The sequence below is a fragment of the Spodoptera frugiperda genome, chromosome 22, assembly GCF_023101765.2.
Source record: "Spodoptera frugiperda isolate SF20-4 chromosome 22, AGI-APGP_CSIRO_Sfru_2.0, whole genome shotgun sequence".
Classification (NCBI taxonomy): Eukaryota; Metazoa; Arthropoda; class Insecta; order Lepidoptera; family Noctuidae; genus Spodoptera; species Spodoptera frugiperda.
The window spans coordinates 4938816-4952352 of record NC_064233.1 but is presented as its reverse complement, the minus strand read 5'-3'; the positions used below and the strand labels follow the sequence as shown (position 1 = coordinate 4952352).

At 37.2% G+C, this 13537-nt stretch overlaps 1 long non-coding RNA gene across 1 annotated transcript in view; it reads right to left on the bottom strand.

Moving 5' to 3' along the window:
* Nucleotides 1-745: 745 nt before the first annotated feature.
* Nucleotides 746-13537, bottom strand: part of LOC126912086 (uncharacterized) — a 64973-nt gene continuing 52181 nt past the window's right edge. Inside the window, exon 2 of the long non-coding RNA XR_007706725.1 lies at nt 746-969. This is a non-coding gene — a long non-coding RNA (uncharacterized LOC126912086). The remainder of the gene's footprint in view (nt 970-13537) is intronic.

The following is a 13537-nucleotide window of genomic DNA, read 5'->3' as shown; positions in this document are numbered from 1 at the left end:
TGACTATGTACTTTATGAATAAAATTTACTATAGTGTATAATGTAATCTTTCGCTTGGGTACCAGAGTTCATACAAATGTTTGTATTTGTGACTTTACATTATATTTTTGTAGATCTCCATGTATTAATTTGAGTGCTTTGTGATTCAATAAACATATTTATTTATTATATATTATATTATTTATAAAGCTAAATTAGAATTAGAAGAAATGAAAAAATCTAAAAAGGATTGAAATAAATGTTTACAATTGATTATTTTATGGATTTTTATTTATTCAATAATTGATATTAACATAGAAACCTATCAACCAAAGAATGTTGTACCATAAAACACATTGTTGTTGGTGTTTTCTTTATAATTAAAGAAAACACCAACAACATGTACTAATGTACAACGGTAACATCATTTTGGATCTGAATACCAACACAGTTCATTGGTACCAAACCGTCTACCAGGGTGTCCACAGCTAATGTTCAAAATATTTCCCTGACTTTTCCCTGACTTTCCCTGACCATTTTTTTAAATTTCCCTGACCAAATTTAGGCCGTGTTCTAACCAAACTGACTGTAACTCCTTTTATTTCCATACATATTCAGTTTTTCGTTTACATATAACCGACAATACGTTATTACATGTTCTTTAGTACACTGGGACTCATAGTAAGCCTGCTCACATTCGGCGGCTTACAGTTAGTTTGGTTTGAACACGGCCTAATCATTCAAGTAGGTATGTTTTATTTGTAAAAAAGTAGTTTATAAGTTGAGTAAAACTGCATACAGGTAATATTTTAATTTCTTTTATATTATAGAGTCAGGTGGGGTAAGTGAAACTCAGGGGGAACTGAAACACTCATTCATAACTATATAACTAACAAGTGTATCTATACTTCGCGCTTAGTCGGTAAAACAAGTGTGGGAGAGCCATGCTTCGGCACGAATGGGCCGGCTCGACCGGAGTAATACCACGGCCTCACAGAAAACCGACGTGAAACAACGCTTGCGTTGTGTTTCGTTGTGTGAGTGAGGTTACCGGAGGCCCAATTCCCCCTTCCCAATCTTCCCCATCCCCATTCCCGAACAACAACCCTTAAATTCCTAACTCCCAAAAAGCCGGTAACGCACTTGTAAAGCCTCTGGTGTTTCAAGTGTCCATGGGCGGCGGCGATTGCTTACCATCAGGTAATACGTCTGCTCGATTACCGGCAAGTCCCATAAAAAAAAAAAAAAAAAACAGAATGGCGATGTGGTTTTATTGATAAGACATAGAAGTCGCTATTATCATTTTCTACACCAATAAACAAAAAATATTTTTTTCAACTGTCAGTTGTCAAAACACGAGTTGGAGGTGTGAAGTTTTCGGCTTTCGTGAAAGTTTTAAAATAAGTGTTTTAAATGTACCTATTGGTAAGTACTGAGTAAAAAGTATGTACTTTCTAGTCCAATGATTATATTTCGATAATTCCTACGGATAATTGAGTTTTGGCTTTGTTAAAAACTAAACCTAAAAAAGTGTTAAGTGGGGTAAGTGAAACTTAATACACGGGGAAAGAGAAACATATGTTTCACTTCCTCCATATCAGAAATCACAAACATTTTTACGTGATTAAAAATGTTGGTAATCATAAATTTACTATTTGTGTCTAAATTATATTTGCGAAATTCTTATAACTTTTTTATTTTCAGATTGCCTTCACAAATATCTCGTCGAAAGAGTGGACAAGACACAGACTTAATAAATCGGTTACTAATTACATCAGACCCCTACATTGCAAGCTTACGTACTGCTTCCAAAACTAGATGTAGCCAAATGACTCCCGAAGTCTGTGAACTTTTACAAACGAGTACTATTGACATTGAACACGAAGAAATTCAGTCAGAAAATTAAGATTCTGATACTAATAGCGACTTTGAAGAATTTCAGTATTTTGACTGAATTTCTTCCTGTTTAAGGTCTTCATGGTACTTCTGATTTGAAGTTTTGATATTTTTTTAGTTTTTTTTTATACATATATTGAAATATATGCTGTGTTATATGTTAATAATATGGTTACAACATATGTCTGAAACCTTGACAATGTCTTTTCATTCAATACATTTTATCTCGTAGTAAATTTGTACAGTTTGGGTTCAAGACGTTTGTCCCTTTAGATTATGGAAATTACACACTGTGCAGTGTCTGATGCTTGTTTCCGTAATTGTAAGCAAACTGTTAAGTCAGTAAAGAAATTTATTTTTATTTTGTTTTTGATTTCACTACCTATAATCTCTGTTTTAATTTTTATACAAATGTTTGAGACATCTGACCATGGTAACTATGTTTCAGTTACGCCAAAATACGTTTTTTCTTTTCTTTTCTAAAACTAAGCCTTATATTGATTGTAGAATATAGACATTAGAGAAAGAAATTCTGAATTGTTGCCTTAGTCAAGTAACCGTTGCATAAATACAACATTTAACTATATTTCTGACGTTTGTTTCACTTACCCCTTTCCAGGGGCAAGTGAAACAAAACCATAGTCTGAAAATATTGATTGTTTTCTCGCTTATGGTAAGACTAAAGAGCTGTTTGTCATAACTCCATGAATCATTGGCTAAAGGAGAGTACTGTGCAAGAAATGCAACTGAAATTGATTGTCGCATTACTGCGTCAGATGCCGTTTCGTTAAAATACAAGTAAAGTATGTTTCACTTACCCCACCTGACCCTATAGCAAATATATTGAGATCGGTATTTATCACTTAGGAACTCTTTCTTATTAACAATTTTATTTTATAACATAAGACATTGCATAAACTGCACAAGACTTAAAACAAAATCAACAGTTTCAGTAGTAAAATTATAAGACTTAAACCAAAATCAACAGTTTCAGTAGTAAAATTATAAGACTTAAACCAAAATCAACAGTTTCAGTAGTAAAATTATAAGACTTAAACCAAAATCAACAATCAAATCCCTCATTTCACAATCACTGGGAAAAAATCTCAATTTTCCCTGACTATCCCTGACTTTCTCTCCTTTCCCCTCAATTTCACTGACTTTCCCTGACCACCTTAAGCTTCCCTGACTTTTCCCTGACTTTCCCTGACTTTCCAGAATGTGGACACCCTGTCTACCAATAATGCTATATTATGCAATGTTGCACATGCAAATACGATAGCCACAATTGTTTCCACCTTCATACCCATTCCCAGTCCGTCTTAAAGACAAGGAAATCTTCTTTTCCAAATACAAAAACATTTATCCACAGTATATCTGGTTTTCATTTGGCTTCTGTTTAAAATTGGTGTTATATTAACACCATAACACTGATTTCGTTGGTTTCTTTAGATTAGGAGCCGGTAAAGGCAATTTTATAACACTATACGGATACTGGGGTGAATCTATAACGCTCATGGAATTCTCGAAAACCGCCACGATCCGACTTCTCTATTCCTTCTGGCAAATTCTACAAAATCAATAAAGTCTACCAAATCAAACATCTTCGCTTAAAACAATGAAACTAGAAATTAAAATATGACCAATTTTGTGTAAACATATGTTCGACAAAGATGGCGGACGTCATAATCGACCATTAACTACCTTAAGTAAAGGTTTTGCCATACTTAACTTTAAATGTCATTTAAGCAAGATAAAGGACCATTAACTGTCTCTGAGAGTGAATTTTTTAAAGTTTTACTAAGGAACGACTTAAGTAGCCATTAACTGACTCTGAGTGTGGCAGTTAAACTTAAATACTAATTTTTGTTACGGTTTTAACTTTTTAAATTGGATAAACCCAACAATTTAAATTTCGAGAAACTGATTTTGGTTTAACTTCAAACTTATTTTTTATCTTTGGATAAACCCAACTATTTAGTTTTTTACGCGTCACAAATTTGTATTTGTACCCAACCCAATACCCGCTCACGCGTAAATCACTGTACGCGTGTATCGCTACAGTCCGCCCGTCCGTCCTGTGCAACCAGCGCTTCCGTTTTTGGGCGTTGATATGTAGATTCGTGACTGCTACCTAAGACTACGTATACCGTACTACACTCCGCGTTTCAGTTTGACATTTTCAAACAGGATAAACCCAACACACAATTATACGGCACCACGTCACTAAACGCACTTCACTTAACATCACCGTGTAACCGCGGATCGCCTGTCCGCAGCAGCAGCAGCAGCGACAGCAACAGCATCATCAGCGCACCAGGATACAGCAACATATCGATGGCATCCGTACGTGAGGTGAAGCGAGGGCGCGGCGGCACTCCGGTGTCTCCGCGTCGACATGTAGGTTCGCGAGACTGCTACTTTAAAAATCTGCTACCTATGACTTTAGCCAGTGTTTCACCGCTTTGAACGTGTCACTAAAATACCCTTCAGTTTAACACTTAATGTCACGTATACAAAAGAACAGAGACATGCAATATTTCGCAAAGCCAATATCTTAACCTAAATTAAATAACTTAAATACTAATTTTTGTATCGATTTTAACTTTTTAAATTGGATAAACCCAACAATTTGTATTTTAGAAACTATTTTTTTTTATCTTTGGATAAACCCAACTGTTTTGTTTTGTATACGCTCACGCGTAAAACGTATCACTGTACGCGTGTATCGCTACAGTCCGCCCGTTCTGTGCAGCGTCTGGCGACGCTGCAACCAGCGCTTCCGTTTTTGGCGTTGATATGTAGATCCGTGACTGCTACCTAAGACTCCGCGTTTCAGTTTGAGCAGCAGCAGTGACAGCGACAGCATCATCAGCGCACCGAGATACAGCAACATATCGATGGCATGGTGTCTCTCGCGTCGACTGCTACTCGTTCGTGACTATAACTTTACTCGGTGTTTAACCACTTTGAGCTTTTTCACGTGTCACTAAAACACACTTCACTTTGACACTTGTAACAATAAGTGTATGTGTGCACGCACGTCTGTATCACCCATTCCGCCGCAGCGACAGCATCATCGGCACATCAGCATCGGGAACATGTAGATACGCGACTGCTACACACCACCTTACTTTACTCCGTGTTTCTCTCGCTTTGAACTTTTTTAAACTGGACAATGCCAGATTATTTAAAAGTTTCATGTAATGTTTTGAGAATCCAAAACAGACACGTAACACGCGCTCGCCGCAGACATAATAATTATTATATCAGTCAGCATTCGTAATACTCGTGCTGTGTTATTATGAAATGAATCCATGAACTTGCTGGTAAAGCAATAATTTGCAAAAGCAATAATATAAAAAAATATCAACTGGACGACCAGAACGATACCAAACCAGAAGAACCTGAACGACACGACATCAAGAAACCACTGAACGACCAGAACGACATCAAACAAGAAACGACCACAAAACACCAAACGACGACATGCGACCAACAGAACGACATCAAACACCAAACGATAACATGCGACCAACAGAACAATACCAAACGACAACATGCGACCAACAGAACAATATCAAACACCAAACGACATCAAACACCAACAGAACGACACCAAACGACCACAAAACCCGAAATATGCGACCAACAGAACGACATCAAACACCAAACGACCACATGCGACCAACAGAACGACATCAAACACCAAACGACAACATGCGACCAACAGAACGACATCAAACACCAAACGACAACATGCGACCAACAGAACGACATCAAACACCAAACGACAACATGCGACCAACAGAACGACATCAAACGACAACATGCGACCAACAGAACGACATCAAACGACAACATGCGACCAACAGAACGACATCAAACACCAAACGACAACATGCGACCAACAGAACGACATCAAACGACAACATGCGACCAACAGAACGACATCAAACACCAAACGACAACATGCGACCAACAGAACGACATCAAACACCAAACGACCACATGCGACCAACAGAATGACATCAAACGACAACATGCGACCAACAGAACGACATCAAACGACAACATGCGACCAACAGAACGACATCAAACACCCAACGACAACAAGCATCCATCGAACCACCAGAACGAGATCCCGCATTGGACGACTCATTGCACCACCAGGCAACACTGTACCAGACGACATCACTGCTTAACTTGATGTTGTCGTGCTCTTCTTTCTCTCACTTTTTTTGGTAATTCTTATGTCTGAGCTGTATGCACTTTACGTTACGCTCGTCACCACACTCCATAAGTCGTGTGAAAACCCAGTGATGCGATTTGATGACGTTGAACGGTGAGTCTACACCAAAGGCAATTTCGTTTGTCTCAAAATTATTTTTTCTTTTCAATCTCTTTCAAAGTATTCACTTTTTTGATATGTTAATTAATGTTAGACTGTGTTCTTATTTTTCTTATTGCAACCATCGTGTTCGCAGATGTTCTTACAATACACAATTGATGTGCACACACCGCGCACCGCGTCACCACTCTCTGTGCGTCGTGTGACAAGACAGTGACCGCAAGAATTGATGTGATCGCTGAGCTGATACCGGAGGTAATTTTTTTTTTTTTGTTTTATATTTTTAATTATTTTGTATCTTTATTCTTAAGACAATAGCGCACTAGTATCACTCTTTTTCCTCATCGTCCCGAACATCAATGCTGCGAGTAATTTGCGTACGCTTGACGTGCACGCTCGCCGCCGCGCCGCTTCGTCGCCACACTCCGAGCGCCGTGTGACAACATAGCGACCGCGCAAATTGATGTGATCGGTGCGTAGCGACAGGGCCTACACCAGCACCCGCCCATGTCTTATAATTGACCATGTCTTAATTAATTGAAGAATTGACTTCAAAAAACAATCATAAACTGATAAAAGACATTTTATTTTATTCAATTCATTATATTCAATTAATTCGCTTTTTAAATTCAGTATTTTTTTATAAATATTATATTAATGAGGATTGAGCCTATTACCTTACACTGAGAAGTGCTCTATGGTCATCATCATTGTCATGTGCCTGTCAAATTGTATTACTTTGTAAACGTACCTACAACACAGGAGAAAACCCTAGTGTGGGACAACATCTTAAAAAATAAAAACAATAAAATAATTTAAACTCGTGGCACAAAAGGATGTTTTTTTTTATGTTTTATTAAACATAGCTTTTGCCCGCGACTTCGTTCGCGTGGAATAGTGACTTCCGGCAAATTTTTGGTTTTAACCACATAGTTCCCGATCTCGCGGGATCTCTTCAAAAATGAGATGTGGAAGATATTCCAGGGAACTCTTCAAAAATCAACATAATGAGCTCTGCGTTTGAATTTAATAGATGTATACTCACTTAGGGCATTGAAAAAATAGTTTAAAAACGGACTTAAACTAACTTAAAACTAAAGAAAGCTACGAATTACGAATTTATAACAATTAAAAAAGAAACTATATTACAACCTATCCTCTATGCTATAATAACCAAGCTTAAACTAAATAATTTAAAAGAAACGACTTAAATCTAATCTAATTAAAAAAAAATTAGACTTACAATTTTATTAAAAAAACTAACTACAGTAACTACTAATAATCGATATCAAACTAAACCTACGTTAAATAGTTTAACCAAAAAACCAGGAAAACCCAACAAATAAACTTATTAATTGACAAATACAACGAAACCAATTTAGAATATACGAAACAGCAGGACCACTACAGACAAATAATCATACGACTGATAATACACTTTTTCTACGATAGTACCGAAGCGCTCGGCCGATACCCAACCAAATGAATGTAACGAAACCATAGCGCGATCTATTTCGATCCCAACGCCATCTATCGAGGATAAAGACAACTTGGATTATTTATTTATACTGCGTTCGGGCATTTTCTTTGTACTAAAAGTTTAATTATATTGATATTATTTTTTTCATACCTTTTTACTATTTATTTACTTTTTTTCGATGAATTAAAACAATAACATGAACCGAAGTCGTGTAACGATCGACATAGAATTATTTATAAATAATTTATTTCTTATTTTTATTTTTTGATTTTTGAAATAAAAATATATCTATGTCCTTTCTAAGGTTCTAAACTATATCTGTACCAAATTTCAACCAAATCCGTCAAATAGTTGCGGAGATTAATGGTATAAGCATAGAATGTTCGACGTGATTCTTTAATTTGACATAACTTTTTTATTTATGAACCGATTGACATGAAACAAACACTAAATGTAAATTTAAGCATCCCACAATATATTCGTGAAAACCACATCCAACTCGGATCAGCCGTTTCTGAGATTAGCGCGCACAGACGAACAGACAAAAAAAAAGTTAATTACATTTTTGGGTTCGACATCGACATAACAATAACCCCTGCTATTTTTTTTATTTTTATTTCCAATGTACAGACAGCACTTTTCTACGATTTTATTATATGTTATTATACATAGTACAATATTTTTATAGATTACGTTTCGATACAAACAGTGATTAAAATTGGTAAAGCAATAATTTGAAATGAGTCCATGAACTTGCCGACGCTCGCCGAGCGCGGCGTCGTTATTTGAAAATGTTCTTATTTCGTTTTCGTTCTGAATAAATGTATGATGAATATGATCGTACATACAATAACGTTTGAGAACGTTTTAAGCCGTTATTTTGAATAACGTTTCCGAGCCGTGGTCGCGCGTTCGTGTGACAGGTCACGTAGGCGACATACGATAACGTGGCTCAAATACAGTATTCAAATATAATTTTTATTCGAAAATAATATTATATTACGATACCATCCTGTGGATGGTAATGACAAATATATCTTATTAAATTTGGGTGATCCCGAAAATTGAAGTAACGTAAAAACTGCACCGCCACTTACGTACACACATATTTTGCTTTTCTTGTTCGTGTATTAATTTTCGTGGAAAAAAAATAAGGTCATGACTTTACTGTATCTCCTCTTATTTATGTTAAGTTCACAAATTAACTTGTTCCTTTCAGATTCATTTCTGACACACTCCACCAGAAGATGATATACATCTTCTACTTTATTACCACAGGCTAAGCAATTTGGAGAGTCCACAATTCTCATAAGGAAAGCAAAGGCTCTAAGTGGCATATGTCCGGAACGAATCCTAAAAGATGTTATTAAAATTTTACGGCTAGTTTCAAAATTACTAAACCATGGGATTCGAGGAGGCTCCTTTTGGATTGTATTATACCATATCCCTTTAGTTATTATCCCTTTAGTTAGTTAATTTGTGAACTTAACATAAATAAGTTAGATTTAGGTATATTTAATGTCATCTTGGGCCAACCAATGTCACCTGAAGCTATATTAGTTTATTCATTAGTTACCTTGTAATTGTGTTTTCTTAAGATAAGTTTACGATGGAACTGGTGTAACATTTTGTTAAAAGTTCCTTAAATAAATAAAAAAAAAAATCTCCTTTTATTATTATTTTATTTTCACTTTTGAACATATCGCACATAATCTCACTGCACTGTTGGCGCGATGGGCCGCCAGCTACCGCAGTGTAATGTTTGATTCCCGCACAGTCCTGCAAATTGTTGCATCAAACCAGTGGGTCAAAGATTTCTTAAAAAAGAAAAACTCATTGTAATTTTGTTAGCATTGTTCGGATAAACCCGACAACTTTTATGTTGATATCTATCTAACTTGTGATCACTTAGGAAACTAAATACGCATTTCTTGTTCGTGTATTAATTTCATTTATTTTAAAAAATAATTAATTTTCGAAATGCTCGCAATGGTCCTGGTGCACATTCTCTATATAAAGAAATTGCACATAAGCTATTCGACTCTACGCGTGACCAGAAGGCTGGCTATTTCTTCGGTCAAAAGATAAGCATTGCCATACAACGTGGCAATGCGGCCAGTCTTCTGGGAACGTTCCCCAATGAAAAATAATTCATTTTCGAAATGCTCGCTTATAAAATATGAAACATCATTAGATATTTTAAAAGAAACTCTCAAACGTTAAAGATCCCGTAGTACCCTCAGTACAATAAACACAATCACCGTACAATCTAACTATAAAAAGGACTGGAAAAAGTCGTCATCACCAGCAAACAACCAACCGCAATACATATTAAGAAAACGTTAAACTTCACAAAGACACAAAAGCACTAATGAATAAGCAGAACGAAATAACGCAAAAAAAAGGAACATGAAGAACCAAGCGACCAAAGAAACACTCGAAACCGATCAAAACAAACGAACACGTGACAATTATTATGAAATGAGTCCATGAACTTGCTGGTAAAGCAATAACCTCCAAAAGCAATAATATAAAAAAATATCAACTGGACGACCAGAACGATACCAAACATCAATTGACATAAACGACCACCAGAAGGACCTGAACGACACGACATCAAGAAACCACTGAACGACCAGAACGACATCAAACAAGAAACGACCACAAAACACCAAACGACAACATGCGACCAACAGAACGACATCAAACACCAAACGACAACATGCGACCAACAGAACGACATCAAACACCAAACGACCACATGCGACCAACAGAACGACATCAAACGACAACATGCGACCAACAGAACGACATCAAACACCAAACGACAACATGCGACCAACAGAACGACATCAAACACCAAACGACAACATGCGACCAACAGAACGACATCAAACACCAAACGACCACATGCGACCAACAGAACGACATCAAACGACAACATGCGACCAACAGAACGACATCAAACCCCAAAATACAACATGCGACCAACAGAACGACATCAAACGACAACATGCGACCAACAGAACGACATTAAACATCAAACGACAACATGCGACCAACAGAACGACATCAAACGACCACATGCGACCAACAGAACGCATCAAACATCAAACGACAACATGCGACCAACAGAACGACATCAAACACCAAAATACAACATGCGACCAACAGAACGACATCAAACACCAAAATACAACATGCGACCAACAGAACGACATCAAACACCAAACGACAACATGCGACCAACAAACACCAAACGACCACAAGCGACCAACAAACGACATCAAACGACCAACAGAACGACATCAAACACCAAACGACCACATGCGACCAACTGAACAATATCAAACACCAAACGACAACATGCGACCAACAGAACAATATTAAACACCAAACGACCAACAGAACGACATCAAACACCAACAGACCACATGCGACCAACAGAACGATATCAAACACCAAACGACAACATGCGACCAACAGAACGACATCAAACGACAACATGCGACCAACGAACGACATCAAACACCAAACGACCACATGTGACCAACAGAACGACATCAAACGACAACATGCGACCAACACAACGACATCAAACACCAAACGACAACATGCGACCAACACAACGACATCAAACACCAAACGACAACATGCGACCAAAAGAACGACATCAAACACAAAACGACAACATGCGACCAACAGAACGACATCAAACGACAACATGCGACCAACACAACGACATCAAACACCAAACGACAACATGCGACCAACAGAACGACATCAAACGACAACATGCGACCAACAGAACGACATCAAACCCCAAACTACAACATGCGACCAACAGAACGACATCAAACACCAAACGACAACATGCGACCAACAGAACGACATCAAGCATCCATCGAACCCCCAGAACGACATCCCACATTGGAAACCTCATTGCACCACCAGGCAACACTGTACCAGACGACATCGTTGCTTAACTAGATGTTGCCGTGCTCTTCTTTCTCTAGCTTTTTGTTTGTTAATTCTTATGTCTGAGATGTATGCACTTTACGTTACACTCCACAAGTCGTATGAAAACACAGTGACGCGATTTGATGACGTTGAACGGTGAGTCTACACCAAAGACGCAATTTCGTTTGTCTCAAAATTATTTTTTTCTTTTCAATCCCTTTCAAAGTATTTTCTCTTTGATATGTTAATTATAGTTAGACTGCGTTCTTATGTTTCTTATTGCAACCATCGTGGCCGCGGGTGTCCTTACAACTTGATGTGCACACACCGCGCACCGCGTCACCACTCTCTGTGCGTCGTGTGACAAGACAGTGACCGCAAGAATTGATGTGATCGCTGAGCTGATACCGGTGGTAAATATTTTTTTTGTTTTTAATTATTTTATCTTTATTCTTAAGACAATAGCGCACTAGTATACTTTTTACCTCATCTTCCCAAACATCAATGCTGCGAGTAATTTGCGTACGCTTGACGTGCACGCTCGCCGCCGCGCCGCTTCGTCGCCACACTCCGAGCGCCGTGTGACAACATAGCGACCGCGCAAATTGATGTGATCGGTGCGTAGCGACAGGGCCTACACCAGCACCCGCCCTTGTCTTATAAAATGTCTTTTATCAGTTTACAATTGTTTTTTGAAGTCAATTCTTAAAATTAATTCGCTTTTTAAATTCAGTATTTTTTTTATAAATATTATATTAATGAGGATTGAGCCTATTAATTTACACAGAGAAGTGCTCTATGGTCATCATCATTGTCATGTGCCTGTCAAATTGTATTACTTTGTAAACGTACCTACAACACAGGAGAAAACCCTAGTGTGGGACAACATCTTAAAAAATAAAAACAATAAAATAATTTAAACTCGTGGCACAAAAGGATGTTTTTTTTATGTTTTTTGTTAAACATAGTAAGGGAGGTAGTGGAGTGATGGGCACTTTTTCACAATTTAATGCATAAAAAGTCAGATTTTGTAGATAATCAACGTTTATTGCCACTTCCTATTGTTCCATACTTTTGGCTAGATATCTTATAAAGAACTTTCTTATAATAATAATCAGTCTCCTAATTAGGAGGTAATTAAAAAATTTAGTCAAAAGTGCCCAAGGCTTCCTATGGTAGGGAGATATGGGCACACCCTGTGGGAGGCTTGGGCATGGCCTGTAAAACACTTAACGTTTATAATAGACTCCAAAAATAAACGTAATAACAACAAAAAATATATCACACACTTATCTTAAATTAGTTATAACCCATAAAGGCTTATATTTATGTTTATCAGCCGTCGTTATTATTTTTGATCCTTTTGATAGCTCTTCTATGGCTCGTAATATCAAATCTTTGGGAATTTCTGGTCGCAAACCTTTCTTTTTGAATTTAAACGGCATTTACTGTAATTAAAAATAGTTCAAATAGTGTAATTAAAGCAGGTAATTATAATTTTCAAAAGACCTCCTGTATGCAATATAAAGAAGAAAGCATTGGACATGCCCAACCCTCCCTCACATCCGACTGCCCGTACATCCGTACAAAAATATTTTGCTTTTCTTGTTCGTGTATTAATTTTCGTGGAAAAAAATAAGGCCATGACTTTACTGTATCTCCTTTTATTATTTTATTTTCACTTTTGAACATATCGCACATAATGTCACTGCACTGTTGGCGCGATGGGCCGCCAGCTACCGCAGTGTAATGTTTGATTCCCGCACAGTCCTGCAAATTGTTGCGTCAAACCAGTGGGTCAAAGTTTTCTTAAAAAAGAAAAACTCATTGTAATTTTGTTAGCATTGTTCGGATAAACCCGACAACTTCAA